Here is a 17,735-nt window from a genome sequence, read left to right as displayed (position 1 = left end):
AAATGCTATGGGCAACAATTGAGTCAATGGAGAAATCAAGAGAACTCAAAAAAATACCTGGAAAAAAATGAAAATTAAAATGCAACATGCCAAAATTTATGGGATACAGCAAAAGCAGTTCTAAGAGGGAAGTTTATCAGAATACAGGCCTAACTCAATAAAAAAGAAAACTCTCAAATAAACAATCTAACAGTACACCTAAAGGAACTGGAAAAAGAAGAACAAACAAAGCTCAAAATCAGTAGATGGAAGGAAATAATAAAAATTAGAGCAGAAGTAAATGAAAGAGAGACGAAAAAAATAAGAAAAATCAATGAAATGAAGAGCTGGTTCAATGAAAAGATATGCAAAATTGACAAACCTTTAGCTAGACTCATGAAGAAAACAAGAGAAAAGGCTCAAAGAAATACAATCAGAAATGAAAGAGGAGAAATTACAACAGACACCTCAGATATACAAAAGATTATAAGAGAATATCACAAAAAGCTATATGGCAACAAACTAGATAATATAGAAGAAATGGACAAATTCTTAGAATCACACAACATTCCAAAACTGAATCAAGAAGAAATAGAGAATTTGAATAGACCAATCAGTAGTAAGGAGATTGAAATAGTAAACAAAAGCATCCCAAAAAATAAAAGCCCAGGACCAGATGGCTTCGATGGTGAATTCTATCAAATATTCAGGCTTAATAACTCTCGTTCTCAAACTCTTCCCAAAACTTGAAAAGGAGGGGAATCTTCCTAATTCATTCTGCAAAGCCAACATTACCCTGGTACCAAAACCAGATAAGGATAACACAAAATAAAATTACAGGCCAATATCACTGATGAACATCGATGCAAAAATCCTCAACAAAATACTAGCAAATCGATTACAACAATACATTAAAAAGATCATACATCATGATCAAGTGAGATTTATTCAAGGGATGCAGGGATGGTTCAACATCTGCAAATCAGTCAAAGTGATAAACCACATTAACAAAATGAATAATAAAAACCATACGATCATCTCAATAGATGCAGAAAAAGCATTTGACAAGATACAACATCCATTTATGATAAAAAACTGTGAATAAGGGGCCAGCTCTGTGGCTGAGCTGTTAAGTTCGCGCTCCGCTGCGGCGGCCGAGGGTTCGGATCCTGGGCGCGGACATGGCACTGCTCGTCAGGCCACGTTGAGGTGGCGTCTCACATCCCACAACTAAGAAGGACCTGCAACTAAGATATACAACTATGTAGGGGGGATTGGGAAGATAAAGCAGGAAAAAAATAAAAAAGATTGGCAAGAGTTAGCTCAGGTGCCAATCTTTAAAAAAAAAAAAAAATCTGAATAAAAATGGGTATAGAAGCAAAGTACCTCAACATAATAAAAGCCATATATGACAAACCCACAGCTAATATTCTCAATGGAGAAAAACTGAAAGTTATCTCTCCAAGAACAGGAACCAGACAAGGATTCCCCCTGCCACCACTCTTGTTTAACATAGTATTGGAAGTCCTAGCCAGGGCAATCAGGCAAGAAATAGAAATGAAAGGGATCCAGATTGGAAAGGAAGAAGTGAAACTGTGACTGTTTGCAGATTACAGGAGTTTATATTTAGAAAACTCTAAAGAATCCACTAAAAAACATATAGAAATAAGAAATGAATACACTCAAGTTGCAGGACATAAAGTCAACATACAAAAATCAGTTGTGTTTCTACACACTAACAACAAAGTAGCAGAAAGAGAAATTAAGAATGCAATCCCATTTACAATGGCAACCTAAAGAATAAAATACCTAGGAATAAACTTAACCAGAGGTGAAACATGTGTACACTGAAAACTATAAAACGTTGAAATAAATAGAAGAAGACACAAAGAAATGGAAAGATATTCCATGTTCTTGGATTGGAAGAATTAATATAGATCAAATGTCCATACTTCCTAAAGCAATCTACAGATTCAATGCTATCCCTATGTAATTTCCAGCATTTTTCACAGAAATAGAACGAAGAATCCTAAAATTTATATGGAACAACAAAAGACCCCAAATAGCCAAAGCACTCCTGAGAAAAAAAGAACAAAGCTGGAGGTATCACACTCCCTGATTTCAAAATATATCACAAAGCTATTGTAACTGAAACAGCATGGTACTGGCACAAAAACAGACACACAGATCAATCGAACAGAACTGAGAGCCCAGAAATAAAGCCACACATCTATCAATAGCTAATTTTTGACACAGGAGCCAAGAACATACACGGAGAAAGGAAAGTCTCTTCAATAAATGGTGTTGGGAAAACTGAACAGCCACATGCAAAAGCATGAAAGTAGACAATTATTTTGCACATACACAAAAATTAAATCAAATTGGTTTAAAGATTTGAGTGTAATACATGAAACTTCTAGAAGGAAACATAGGCAGTATGCTTTTTGACATTCATCTTATAGCATATTTTCAAGTACCGTGTCTGACTGTGCAAGGGAAAAAAGAGAAAAAATATACAAATGGGACTACATCCAACTAAAAAGCTTCTGCACAGCAAAGGAAACCATCAACAAGATGGAAAGACAACCTAACAACTGGGAGAAGATATTTGGAAACCATGTACCTGATAAGGGGTTAATATCCAAAACATACAAAGAACTCATACAGCTCAATAACAAAAAAGCTAACAATCCAATTTAAAAAATGGACAAAAGATTTGAACAGATATTTCTCCAAAGAAGATATACAGATGGCCAACAGGCAAATGAAAAGATGTTCAACATCACTAACTATCAGGGAAATGCAAATCAAAACTACGATGAGGTATCACCTCACTCTGGTCAGAATGGCTATAATTAACAAGACAGGAAACGAGTGATGGAGAGGATTTGGGGAGAAGGGAACTCTCATACACTGTTGGTGGGAGTACAAACTGGTGCAGCCACTATGGAAAATAGTATAAAGATCCCTCAAAAAGTTAAGAGTAGAAGTACAGTATGATGCAGCTATTCCACTGCTGGGTATTTACCCAGAGAACATAAAAACAAGAATGCATAAAGATACATGCACCCCTATGTTCATTGCAGCATTATTCACAAGAGCAAAGATTTGGAAGCGACCTAGGTGCCCAACAAAGGACAAACTGATACAGAAGATGTGGTATATATACACAATGGAATACTCCCCAGCCATAAAAAAAGATGAAATTTGACCATTTGTGACAACATGGATGGACCTTAAAGGTATTATGTTAAGTGAAACAAGTCAGAGTGAGAAAGTCAAATACCGTGTGATCTCACTCATAAGTAGAAGATAAAAACAACAGCAAGCAATCACATAGAGACAGAGATTGGATTGGTGGTTACCAGAGAGGATGAGGGCAGGGAGGAGGGCAAAAGGCGTGATTAGGCACATGTGTGTGATAATGGATGGTAATTAGTCTTTGGGTGGTGAACATGAGGTAATCTACACAGAAAACAAAATATAATGATGTACACCTGAAATTTGCATAATGTTATAAACCAATGTTACTGCAATAAAAATTTAAAAATAAATAAATAAAAGAAAGAAAAACATTTTGCTAAAAATTAGCACTTACTTTGCCAAAGCAAAATACTTAATTCAGCAAACCACTTTCTTACCTTAGTCTTTACAGTAAAAATAAATTCCTTGCACAGCTAGTTGAATTTAAAATGCTGAACTAGACATTCAACATTGTTGAAGTCTGAGAGAAAATTTTCTACACCAAAAGTGTCCTAACTGATCTTTATGAAGAATACTTACTCTGCATATGAGTTTTTAAAATTCAGCCCCAGAAACTGGGCTTGGTTATATTCCGAGGGGATGGAAAAGGGAAATTTTCAGAATCCTTTGCAATTTAGGGATTTGGTAAGCAAGACCTGATTTCTTTCCAGATTCCCAAATCACAAGAGATTCAAATTTATATTGTATATTATATATATATATATATAATATTTGGAGTCCTCTCCATCCTAGAAGACTTCCATGTCAACATACATTTAATTGGAAACCAAGCAAAGTCTCCAATACCCAAATTATCAGCACTCTTTTATACCCAGAGTACAGAAAATAACAGCTATTTTCCTGCTGTCTCAACACGTTTGTTTCTCAAATTATCTACTTCTATTAATTTCTAATATTTAATTTTAATGCCAATCTCCACAGCTAAATTTTATCCAAATTCACAAAATAAATTTTCATGTTTACCATTTTAGATTGCCAGATTTAGTGATTTTAATAACTTTAGTGATTAAATTATTTCTTCTCCTTTCTTTTTTGACACATTTATTAACTTTCTTGAAATGAAAAACAAAGTAGATATGGTCTAGCTTAGGAATTTTTTTTTTGTTTTTGAGGAAGATTAGCCCTGAGCTAGCATCCATGCTCATCTTCCTCTACTTTATATGTGGGAGGCCTGCCACAGCATGGCTTGATAAGCAGTGCATAGGTCCACACCTAGGACCTGAATCGGCAAACCCTGGGCTGCCAAAATGGAGTATGTGAACTTAACTGCTGTGCCATCAGGCTGACCCCAGGAAATTTCTGATAAATTGGAAAAGATGATAGTGACATAAAAAGCTAGAGATATGAAAATGGAGCAACTATGGCTAGTGTATAAAAGGTTAGAAGCCATTACTCCTCCCCCAGCAAAGTGCTTTTGCCAAATTTGTGCCTTCCTCAGCTTATATACAAAACTTCTGCTCCCATGAATTCAAATAAGATATGATTGTAAAATATTATTCAAAGGAGATATATATATTTTTTAAATTCAGTGAACAGGGGCTGGCCCAGTGGCACAGCAGTTAAGTTCACACGTTCCACTTCGGTGGCCTGGGGCCTGCCGGTTCGGATCCTGGGTGTGGACATGGCCTCACTTGTCAAGCCATGCTGTGGTAGGCATCCCACATATAAAGTAGAGGAAAATAGGCACGGATATTAGCTCAGGGCCAGTCTTCCTCAGCAAAAAGAGGAGGATCAGCAGCAGACGTTAGTTCAGGGCTAACCTTCCTCAAATAAATAAATAAATAAATAAATTCAATGAACAGATAGATATTCTCGAATCTGTTCTAAAAATTACCTTATAAACACATAAGAATACTCAATTGTCATCTAGTACAAATGCAGTTAGGGCATTTCCCACAAATATTAACAACTTATCAAATTCTGATATTCATAATATTAAATGAGGAATTACTATGTTGAAATCAAAATCATCTTGATGCAAATAGGTCACAAACTTTTATGTAACTTATCAATGTTGTATGTTATTTTGAACAAGGTGGAAAACTTAAAGCTTGAAAACAAAGTATCCCAAGAATAAAAAGCTGTATACTTATTGGATTGTCTATCTCTTTGCTTACAACAAATGAGAAAAAGTAAATTTTTTTCATACCAGAAAGTTTATTTATTTTACCTCTGGCCAAGATTCTAGAATAGACTTGTTTCTTAATTTATTGAGATGAAATTCACATAACATAAAGTTAGTCATTTTAAAATCTAGTGGCGTTTAGTACATTCACAATGCTTTATACCCACCACCTCTATCTAGTTCCAAACATTTCCATCACTTCAAAATAAAACCCTATACTCCCTAAGCAGTTTCTCCCCATTACTGTCTCCTCTCCCTAGCCCCTGGCGACTACTAATCTGTGTTCTCTCACTATGGATTTACATCCCCTGGACACATCATATAAAAGGCATCATACAATAAGTGACCTTTTGTGTCTGGCTTCTTTCACTGAGTGTAATGTTTTTGAGGTTCACTCACTGTTGTATCAATACTTCATTCGCTTTTATGGCTGAATAATATTCCATTGTGTGTACAAATCACAACTGATTTATGCATTACTGCATTGATGGACATTTGGGCTTTTTCCACCTTTTGACTGTTGTTATCATAATTGCTATGAAAATGAGCATACATATATTTGTTTGAGTACCTATTTTCAGTTATTTGGGTCATATACCTACAAGTAGAATTGCTGGGTCATGTGGTAATTTCATGTTTAACTTTTTGAAGATCTTCTTTTTCCTCTTGAGGCTAAGATTTTTTAGCACTCTCTCCTCATGACCACTAAAAAACAAAAAGAAACAAAAGAAGATATAACAAAAGATAACACTTAAGAAAATATCAGATCGTGTAGAGTAAATACTCTCCCTCCAATATTCAAAAACCATGTTTGGCATATTTAAAAGTGGAACAAGGAAAAAAAAGATATTTTAAATCCTAATTTCGTTTTCATTAAACTCAGCCTTTCACATGGCTTATATGTCCCGATCTGAAAAGTGAGAGATCTAATTTTTACTTTTAGCTTCATTCAATATTCTGAAACTTATTTTTATACATTTAATGTTTGGTTAGGTTTATTTACTCTTTTAAATTGGCTTAAAAGCAATTATAAAAACAAGAAAATTGATTAAACTTAAATAGAAAAACTTCTGGTGTGTTTTTTTAAAGAATATACATAGTTTTCTTAGAATTCTGTCTCTTTTAATTAAGTCATAAAAATACACAGTAGTAAATATAAAACACAACATATTAAACATTAGTATAAAATGTGTGATTCGTTGTCTTTTAAATGAAGATTTTCTTTAGGAAGAATTTGATTTTCTCCATTTTTAGTTTCATTTGTTCACAGACTCCCATTCTATACAATATATCCATGTAAACCCTCCACATTCTCTTAGTTTATATGATAATTACTTTAAAAATAGCAGGGAGTATTGTTTTTTAAATTAGATTTATGATACAATTAAAAATGTTTTAAATTACAATTTTATCAGTTAATTAAGATTAATATTTGGAGGTTAAATTTTTATGATAATATTACAGATCAGTGGAAAATCTACGCATGTATTACATTTTGTTAAATTTAAAGATAATAGCTAATTTTATTCTCCCAGGGGTTATAATTTAAGCACGACATCTATGAATGTCTCAGGAGTTATCCTAACTCATTCTTCTCTAATCAGAGTACTACTTTACATACTTAATGCCTTTACGTTAAGGTCCACAAATAATGAACAGCATGACAACTATAGTTAATAATATTGTATTGCATATTTGAAAGTTGCTAAGAGAGTAGATCTTAAAAATTCTCATCACAAGAAATAGAAATTCTGTAATTATGTATGGTGACAAATGTTAACTAGACTTATTGTAGTGGTGATTTTGCAATATATACAAACATCCAATCATAATATTGTACACATGAAACTAATATAATGTTGTATATCAATTATACCTCAGTTTAAAAAAGGTCCATGAATAGACTGATATTGAAAAATCTCCAGGATGTATTGTTAAGGGAAAATAATCAGTGTTTAAAACAATATGCATACTACATTCTGTGTAGAAAAGGGAGAGATAAGAATACATACTTATGCTTATTTGTATATGCTAAAAGAAATTCATAAGAATGAAGACAAGAATTATACATAAGAAATTAATAAGAGCAGTTATGGGTAGGCATGGGGTAGATAATGTCTAGATGAATTAATACTTTTTGCTGTACATCTTTTTATAGTTTATTATTTTTGAACCCTGTGAATACATTACCTAGTCAAAATTGTTTTTCATTTGTTGTAAGCGGTTATTCAAAAAAAAGCCCACATTTTCAAAGGCAAACTTTTTGCCAGATAATGCAATTATGAAAAGATCATCCTTAAAGAGAATATACAAATATATAGAGAAACTTGTCATAAACCTTATTTTTTAATTTGTTTTCTTCTCCCTCAAACTTTCTAGTAAGAAACTCATCTTACTCACTTCAGGGTTAAGGTACTTCCTGTTACTTTTACTATACGATGGATTTTCCATGTGACATTAATGTATCATCTTTTAGGTTGAATAGGAAAATCAAAACCCAGATCTGAATTACAAACGCCAGTTGTTTTCTTAGCAGGAAAGTCAAGGTGTGCCACCTTCTAAAATCAGAAAGGCTGAGTTTACTTGAAACCAAATGACTCATTCTTCCCTGTTGTTTTTGTCCTTTAGAGTAATTTGGATGGCTCACAAAATGAGATCAAAGTTGGATTTGGGAGGCTTCCCGTACAGTATTGTCAATTTACTAGTCTGGGACTCTGGATACCAAAAAATAAGTGGGGGAACTCCATTCCTGCCTCACACAGACACACACAAAGACACACACACACACACACACACACACACCATGCAATATGACACTTGTTTATACACACTTACCTTGAACTGCAAAAGAAGGTACCAATGTTATTTTTCTTGGAACTAAATAAAATATATACGTTATTGCTATAATGGAACACAAACATATATATCAAACTGCTTTAATATGGAGATTCAACTAGAATGATCTTAGATTATCTACCTGTGATTAAATTGGACTGTGATGTAAAAATAAACAAACAAAACAAAACAAAGCAAAATAAAAATGGAGTTTAGATACTTCAGATGTCAGTCATGAAATTCACAAAATTAAACCAGTCAATATTTTTTCCATATCTAATTTGAAATAGCTATAGATACTATTATAAGACACTTTGAAAACTTGAGGATTAACCTGAGTCTATATTCCAGCTACAAAATTTTTAAAGTTATGCAACTTATCCTGCTCATCAAATTTTGAAGACTTATATGCCTCAGTATTTCATCTAAAATCTAAATCTAAATCTAAAAGACAGAGAATCATTAATGCTAATTAGATATTTACCCCAACTCTTCAAATTCTACCAAAGCTGACATTTATTTCAATCAAGAACACACAGACCTGGATTTCTAAGCCGCTTCTATGTACAGAATATCAAGCACCTACTAGTCATCCTTACTTGAAAAATCAGATTTTTTCCTGGAAAAACATGAAAAAGAAAATTATTCTTAAAGAAAAAAAGGTTACTTAATAGCGTTTAAAAATAATAATACATAAACTTTCTGGGGTCCGGTCCCATGGCCAAGTGGTTAGTCTTGGCGCATCCCGCTTCCGCAGCTCAGGGTTTCGCCGGTTCACATCCTGGGCACCGAAATGGCACCGCTCATCAGGCCACGCTGAGGTAGCGTCCCACACGCCACAACTAGAAGGACCCACAACTACAATATATACAACTATGTAATGGGGGGATTTAGAGAGGAAAAAAAGCAGAAAAAAAATCCTTTCTTTGCTAACTCCTGTCATTCCCCAAACTTTTTCTTTGTCCCTTCCCTAATCAAACTACTGTACTTAAAAGCTAAATAACTGGTAGGACCCTCTTAATTGCTTTTTGCTGCAATCCAGCAGAATCTCAGTCTTTTTGTGTCAGTGGTGAGCCCAGGTAAAATTGATCAAGTCCCCAGACTCTCTTGTATCTAGCTGTCAACAAGAGACAAAGTTCTGGCCAATGAGCTATAAGAAGTCTATTGAATGGGGGACTTCTGGGAGAAGTATCTTGTGTAAGGTTGTGATAAAAAGATGAAAAGGTTATTTGTTTTTTTATCTCTCTCTCTTTGAATGAAATGATTAGAGTCCAACAGTTTTTTTGAACCAAACTCTAAGAGATAGAGCATGAGCTGGAAAGAGATAAGGGGTCATCCTATTAGCCTTGTACTGCCTAACTCTAGACTTCTTTTATGTAAGACGTATATTTTATTTTATGTAATATTGTATTGTTTTCTGTCCAATGTGGCTACATCTACTACTAACTAATACTCTATTCCTGTGCTCTTCCACAATGCCTGTACCTTTATCATTGCATATTTTTCAGTATTACATTTGCCTATTCATCCTACTAGACCAGATTTTTTAATTTCATGGGGCAGAATTTTTTCTTTAATAAATCAGGCAATAACATCAAACTACTCAGCATCATTTCATAAATAAAATGAAAGGAATTTTATCACCAAAAATGTAGGAATGAAAATATTTTTTTTAAAAAATGAATTTAGTTTTGTGAAACACCTGCAACATTGTCTTCCTAGACTGCTTAAAACTTATTCAAAAATAAGCATGCACTTATCCATATACCACTTTTTGGGACTCACTGCACTGAGCTGTATGTTTCCTAGGGAAGGCCCACTATATTGTTCTCCTTAGCACAGCATCTGACATCGTGCTCAAGATATATTTGCTGAATGATTAAGTCATTCAAACAAATTTCCGTACCCAAAGGGAAGAAAATTAAAAGAAAGAAAGAAAATGTTATCTTTTTTCTTTTGCTGGGGCCATGTGAAAATAATTTAAAATGCTCTGTGCTTATTAGTGCAAAAATGAAAATGATAACTTGTCCCTTTGACTCTTTATAAAATCTTGTCACTCTGAGAAGAAAAGCCCATCATGTCTCCTGGTAAGCCATCCCCAAACTTAGCTACCTTCACTGGCAGGAGGCAGAGTTCTTGAAGCAAAGACTGTAAATGAGCAAAAATGAGGCCATCTTGTTAATGCTAAACGGCCCCAGCCCCTCCTCCATGTGACTACTCGCTGCTCGGCACAAACTCTAAAAACTTCACACGCTCTCCTGATTTATGGCCTCTGCTTACGTACGTACTCTCCAATAGCTCGATAAATTAAAACTTTGTTCTATGAGTTTCTCTCCAGGAACTGGCTGACTACAGGTGGGAAGCACACCTACAAGTTATCCATCACAGCTGACAGAGAATGGAACAATGAAAGAACTGGAGTCCGTCATGCGTGAAGGAAACACCCTCCTTACTGCCCATGTATCCCTGTATAACTAACTCAAGAGTCTGCAATTTCTGAAGAAGGTTTTTGAGACACTAGCCTACCATCTTCCCAATTATGCTGGCTAATTGAATTAAAACTTCCTTTCTCCATCTCTAACTCATCGTGATTAATTGGCTAAGAGTGCGGCAAGCAGAGGGAGCCCATTGCTCAGTATCAAGATCCTGGGGTCTAGTCTGCCACCTATGATATAAACTTACACATTGAGCTGTCCTCTGTGGGCCTGAATTTCCTTCCTTCTGAAAGAGATGTGGTTGCACTGGATGACTTTATAGTCATTTTCACTCTGGCCTGCTGTGATTATATGTACATCTCCAACGTAATCCTCTCACACTGTGGTTTAAGGCTCCTCTGTCCTTCTCCAACCTCGAGGGAGATGGGGATCACAGTCTCTGTGTGTTTGAAAATCATTACTGAATTTATCCTTTGATATTCCTAGGTGTCTGGCCACACGCCCAGTTGGGTGAGCAGTGTGGGACAGGTTGCAGAGAGACCAAAGAAAAGACCTGGAGCCAGCGAACGAGACATAAAGGTTTATTGGGAGTAACTTACAAGGAGGCCCAGTGGCGGCTGGCTGGACAGCAACGTGCACCCGCTGCCACGGGTGGGAAGGAGGTTTCTTATATAGGCAGGGGACACAAAGGCTGGTATGACCAGTGTTCCCAGGAACAGTAGTTCAAATGGAGGGCCTCTGTGTCCCTTTAAGATGTGATGTTCTTTGATTGAGATGAGGTAGGACCGGGACTGGCCAGGCCCTGGATTGTTACAAATCCCAGCATCTGGGTGTCCTGCCCAGAAGAGAGGAAGAAGCACACATGGTTGCAATGGGCTTGTGGGCTTTTGCTGAGTGACCAAGGCCCAAGCTCTGCACTAGGCAACCTGAATAACCTCATTTCCTTGATTTTTTCTCATGTTCCCTTAACTGTAAATCCTAAATCGAACATAATGACTTAAGAAGTTACGAATATGCAATGGAAGGTGGGTAAGGATGATTCCTATATTTTACCTGTCCTATAGCTCTGGCCGTGGACAATGTGGAAAGTAGAGAGAATTAGTGGTCACTATCAAAGTTGGTCCTGTATATACAAAAGAAAGCTGAAAATATGGTTATTAAAAGGAACTTTAACCACTTTCTTTTATACTCTCCACTAAACTTTAAAACACCACATTAGTATACAGGCACATGTGTACTTCCATCATTTATTTTGAAAATAGAGTGAAAAATGCCACCCGAGGATGACTGCAATGTTGGTCTGTAATTCTGCTTTAGAAAAGTAGTTTATTCTGAAAACATTAGGGAATGATATCCATGGAAGTTTTGAACAACATAAAAACAGAGGGAGAAAGATAGAATAGTTCAAGAACAAAGTTTATCTTACTGTTCCCTTAGGGTGTTTCCCATTTCTAGGGCAGTAATTGAACAAACATTATTTATGTATAAGCTTTTTTGGACAAAGGCCCTCAGAACTCAACGATAAATCTCAAAGTATGAAGATAATTAATCCAACTAAAACTCATTTAGAAATATCAGCAACGTCAGAGAACAATAGCAAGCTAATTGGGGTGAAGGGATGCCTTGCAGATGAACAGCTCTGGGCTTTGTCATATCTCAAATCTGTGGAGGCAGAACAAACATTCATATTAATGAATCCAAACAGATCAAATATGCCTTAGAAGACATATTTCTCTGTGGCTGTTTTCCTTGGTTGGCAGTGTCTCTTTCTCCTGTTTGTTTACACAAACAGACACTGAAGGTGCTGAATTCCTCTCTGGTGTCTCTTTTCCCTCAGGCTCCCTCCTTAGATCAAAGGACAGCGCCATGATTAAAAGGGGAGCTAAATTACTTTCAAGGCACAGAAAAGGGAAGTGCTGGTATACACCTGTGAAATTGTTGGTCAACAGTCCAAGCCATTCCTTCACTCCTAACACATTACATATTCTCCCAACTAATATCCTGACTTTATACTGCCAGGATCTAGTTTAGGGCCAGGACCAAAATGGTTCTACTATTTATTTATGTTGTGATCTCCAGCATCTGTATGTATATAACATCAGGGGTAGGTCAGAAGTAGAAAGGATTCTAAAACTTAATTAATATAAACTTCCCTTTCTACATCTGTAAAATAGGAATGGTATTAATCTATGTCTTAGATAGCTACTGAAAGAAACAACTGAGCCTACATAAAGCAGCAGAATACCTATCTATCATAGGGCTCTTTTCAGGATTAGTCAACAAAAATAATCCATAACCAATCCTTAAATCAAAATTTGGGTGAGTTTATTATGAACCAGATCTGAGGACCATACTGCCTGGGCTCTTCCTTCCCCAAGAAAGGAAGAGAACCAAAGAAGTGGGGTGTACAGAGTGGTTATATACCATCTTGGAACAAAGAGCATGTATCACATATGATTGGAATGCCCCTTTTACAACAGTCACAAGATTGCCTAGCCAGCACAGCACAGCTATTCACATAGCACGTAGCAGGTCTGTTGTCTCAAGCTGGGTGGCCACAGGGTGGGCACAGAAATCAAGTCCTAGCTTAGGGAGAGATGCTCATCCTTAACGAAATGCCAATGTGGCGGAAGTTGTGTCTTCATCTTACGGGCATTTGTTCTTGTCTTTGAGACATACCAAATGCTTAAAGCACATATACAATGCATGCTCAATGGCCATGTCAGGCCCTTTTGGAAGATAAAGTAAGGTCAGGCCAGACTAGTTTTACACCAAATGGCTTCCTCATGTACTCTAATATATCCTATTGCTTGCCATTTATTTATCAGATTTAAATGAGATCCTATTTGTAAAGTGCCCATAGTGTGTGCTATAGATTTTTGCTAAATAAAATATTAGTCAGCATTCAACAAATATTATCTAATAATCTTATGGTGATGCCACCACTGGTGGTGTTCCTAACATTGATGACAGCCTGTACTTAGTCTTTCTCTAACACAGAATACAAAGGAATATGAGATCATTTTAAAATAATGACATAATACAGATTTGAGATGTGCACAGAGCATTAGGGAAGTCCCACACAGGTGCACTCATGCTTTTGACTTGCTCTGGGCTTATTTTCAAAAAGAGAAGTCACTAAACAGGCTATTTGTTGAACCGTGTAATCATTGCCTTCACGCATCTTTCTGTCCTGAAAGTCAAAACTGGTAAAGCTGCTGGTTTGTGAGGGGAGGACAAGAGTAACTGTGTCCTAACTAAACCTGAAGAGGCAGTGGTAATCGTGAAACTGTCAAGAGGGAACTAAAGGCTTTGGTAACAAAAATTCATGCAGGTGTATTGCCTTAGGCAAAGGAAGGAGGCGTATTTAACCCTTTTCTAAAAGAGAAACACAGCTGCAACATAGTGAAGCAAGACTATTATATACTATTATGTACAAAGACAGGTGGTGTTGCCCTCAATGTTACATATTTTCAACCATGACTTGCTTCACAGAAATTTTTCTTGCTCTGAAATGGCTGGGTATTTATTGGGGCCCAGAATCAGCAAAAGTGAGAATTTTATAATAGTGTGAGCACTTGGTGTAAGTTAGGGCCTCCTTAAAACATGTGTCATGTTTCCAAAGGTCCCCTACGATCCCTCAGGTCCCTCTGTAGGCAGAACAATTCCAAGCGTAGCCAGGCAACATTGGAACGAAAATCACACTTCAGGATCCTTTCTTAGACACAGTGAATTAGAACTGATAAGAAACAGGGATGTGATCTGGAAATCTGTATTTTTAACAAGTTCTCCCAGGTAATTTTGATGCTTTGCCAAATGTAGCCATGGTCCCAGATTCATGTTGCCTCTTAGATATGCTAAAAAGATGTAAATGTGAAGGACAGCCAGAAAGTAATAGTAACTTATTAACATAAATTTTTAGAGAAAATATTCATTAAATAAAAAATTGCTTTGAAAAATTACTTTATTATCCCAATTAAAAATCTTAAACATTAAAGGGAATTAATAGATATATCAATTCCATATAAATTCCACTCAACTTCCTTATGAAGAGTTTTAGGTATGAAAATAAGATCAAGAAAAGAAAAATCCACGTAAGTGACTTCTTTATAACAAATTAATCTTTAGTTGTAGAGCATCCATTAAATCCTGTAAGCACATTAAGCAATGTCAGATTTAAGAGAATCTCTCTGGGCTGCATTTCCCTTAATCATTTTGAGGCAAAGCCATAAAGTAATTCTAATTCATATTTAATTCCCACAGAAGTATCAAGTTAAATGCAAGTAATCCTAAAATACTTTTAGTATTTGACACTAACGTGGTATTGAAATTTGGATCTCAATTTAAAGGACCTGTTCAAATTGCTTATCAAATATTCATTTGCTATTGGTTTTCTAAATGTCAAATACCACTTTAATTTTGAAAGACAATATATATTTCTAAATGCATGTTTGTATGTATACATATAAATGTATGTGTATACATAAATATACATATATGCTACCCTGTATTTCAGAATGCCTTTTGGACAAATTATCATGATGATATTAAATTCATAAAATACAGTTTGGTGATGTTTCATATCAAAGATTAAGCAATTGGTATAATTTGTCAATATTGACACTTTATAATACGTGAATTCTGTTTCTAATATTCAAAGTATACAATATTTAAGGCAATGATCACATGGTTTTCTTTCCTCATTTAAGTTAGTTTTTCACCATGGTACCATAAAAAAAAATATTCATTAATTCAGGAAGCAATATTCATATCTTTTCTCTTTAACTCGCTTTTGAAAATACTCTTATTAATCTCACTTATAACCTACACCGGTGATTCTCAAAGTATCAAGTACCAAACCAGCAGTATCAATACCACCAAGGAACTTTTTAGAAATGTCCATTCGTCCCCTTAGACTTATTTAATGAGAAACTCTGGTCCTGGGAATCTGTTTTAACATGTCCTACGGGGTTCTTGATACACAGCAGAGCTTGAAAATCAGGCTCTGTCCAAAGCTAATAGTATCATATCTTCATCTTACTTGACTTTCAGCAAGAAATGTCATAACTGACCACTTCCAACTTTAAAAATTCTTATTTAATTATGAAATATTTCAAAGTCAAGAGGTACAAAGAATAATATGAAATACTCATGTCCTCATGCCTGCAACTTAACCCATGTTAAGAGTTTTGCTGTACTTAATTCAAATGATTGTTTGAAAGGAAATGCTTCAGATTCAGTGGAAAGCCAATACCTTACCTAATACCTTTCTTTTCTTTTTCAAGGTAATCACTATCTTAAATGTGTGTACATCTGTTCTATTCATGTGTCTAATGCCTCTGTATATGTCCATAAATATATAATACTGTTTAGTTTTAAATTTTTATATAAATAAATAACTTTTTACAATATGCTTTTTTCACTCAAAATCATGTTTTTGATATCTGACTACGAATATGTCTTGCAATTTAGTTCATTCTTAGGTACTATATATTGTTGATATTATGAACAATTATTTATCAATTTTTTATCAATTCTCTACTGACAATGCTACAATGAACATTCTTGGAACTTATCTTTTTGTGTACATATGTGATATTTTCTTAAAAATAATCATATGTATGCTTCTATTATATAAAATTATGATATAAATATTTTATATATTAAATAGTAAATATTTATATCATTTAAATATTATTAATATCTAAATATTAATGTTACATTTAGTAGAAATATTATGTATTTAATCTTACATATTTAAAATATAAATATTTTGTAATTATATATATAATATTTGGTTTGAGGTATATATGCAGGACTACCACAAACACAACTCCAGGAGACACAATTTACACGTTAATCTATGTAAATACTGCCCCTTACAGCTGTGTGTTCCACATCCTAGGCACCTTGTAGCAACTTCACTAGATGCTGCTAAATGCTCATAATGTTTGTTGCTCTTAATAGCAGTTTTGTGTCTTTCTATTTTTTCTTATTCTCACTGACAATTGATAGTTAACAACTCTAATTTTTGCCCTAATATGATGAATGTGAAATAAAATTCTTTACTACTTTGTATTATCCTAATTATTATGGAAGATGAGTATCTTTTCATAGGTTTATTGGCTATTCAGTAATTTACCAGGGGTATTTTCTGTTTTTCATAGTTCTTTGATATGGTTTTTATCTTCCCATAGGTTTTTGATTGGACGTGTTGAATATAATTTCTTGAGGAGTGTGGCTTTCCTTTGAATTTCTTTTAACAGTGTCTTTGTTACATGGATTTTTTTAAACTTTTTAAACTAACTATATGTCCGGAAAAAATGTCCACATCTTATGTTAAATGAATTATCTTAAAGTGAACACACTTGTGTATCCTCCACCAAATTCAAGAAATCAAAAATTATATTAATTAGAAGAGAAGTTTTTAAATACACTTAATGTACTTTTTAGTGGTTTGCTTTTGAATCTTCTTTAAGAAATTCTTCCTTAATTTACAATCAGAAAAATGTTTCTATATTTTTTCTGTAAGTTATAAAGCTTTACTTTTTATATAATTTTACTTTTCACATTTTTTACCCATCTGGAATTTATGTATGGTTTAGTTTCAGTTTTCTCTTTTTCACCCAGATGCTCCCGACACGAAGCTGGATCAGCAATATTCTCCCAGGAAGCTGAGGTCAAGTCATGTTCCCAGGACTTCACTGTTGCTAAGGCCTCACTCACAGGAACGCACGACTGCCTCTTCCTAAGAGTCCTGAAACGCTACATTTGAACAAAGTACTTCTCCAGGCTAAATTCCTTCAATTTACAGGACTTTTTATCTCATTAAAAATACCTTACTGATCTAGTGATGATTAACTGTTCACATAGTTCTCGACTGGATGGCAAAGGGTGAAAACTCCCCTCACCCCTTCCTTTTTTCTCTCCCTCTGCCTATTAATACCAATGCAGCCCTAATATCAGGGAAGGCCGGCATGACTGTTTGTCTGGTAATTAACTAAAGAAAATACTCACTCTGTAAAATATTTACTTGGAGTCTCAAAAGTTTAGCTATGTTAGCAACTGTATGAATGCAACAAAACAGAAGAAAGATT

At 34.9% G+C, this 17,735-nt stretch overlaps 1 long non-coding RNA gene across 3 annotated transcripts in view; it reads right to left on the bottom strand.

The window, feature by feature from the left end:
* Positions 1-17,735, bottom strand: part of LOC138923729 (uncharacterized) — a 78,457-nt gene that overhangs the window by 45,441 nt on the left and 15,281 nt on the right. For all 3 annotated transcript variants that reach the window (XR_011437791.1, XR_011437789.1, XR_011437790.1), the window contains exon 2: positions 5,971-6,073. This is a non-coding gene — a long non-coding RNA (uncharacterized lncRNA). The remainder of the gene's footprint in view (positions 1-5,970; positions 6,074-17,735) is intronic.

This window comes from Equus caballus, chromosome 4, assembly GCF_041296265.1.
Source record: "Equus caballus isolate H_3958 breed thoroughbred chromosome 4, TB-T2T, whole genome shotgun sequence".
NCBI lineage: Eukaryota > Metazoa > Chordata > Mammalia > Perissodactyla > Equidae > Equus > Equus caballus.
Note: the sequence above shows the minus strand (reverse complement) of the source record. Positions and strands in the feature narration are given on the sequence as shown.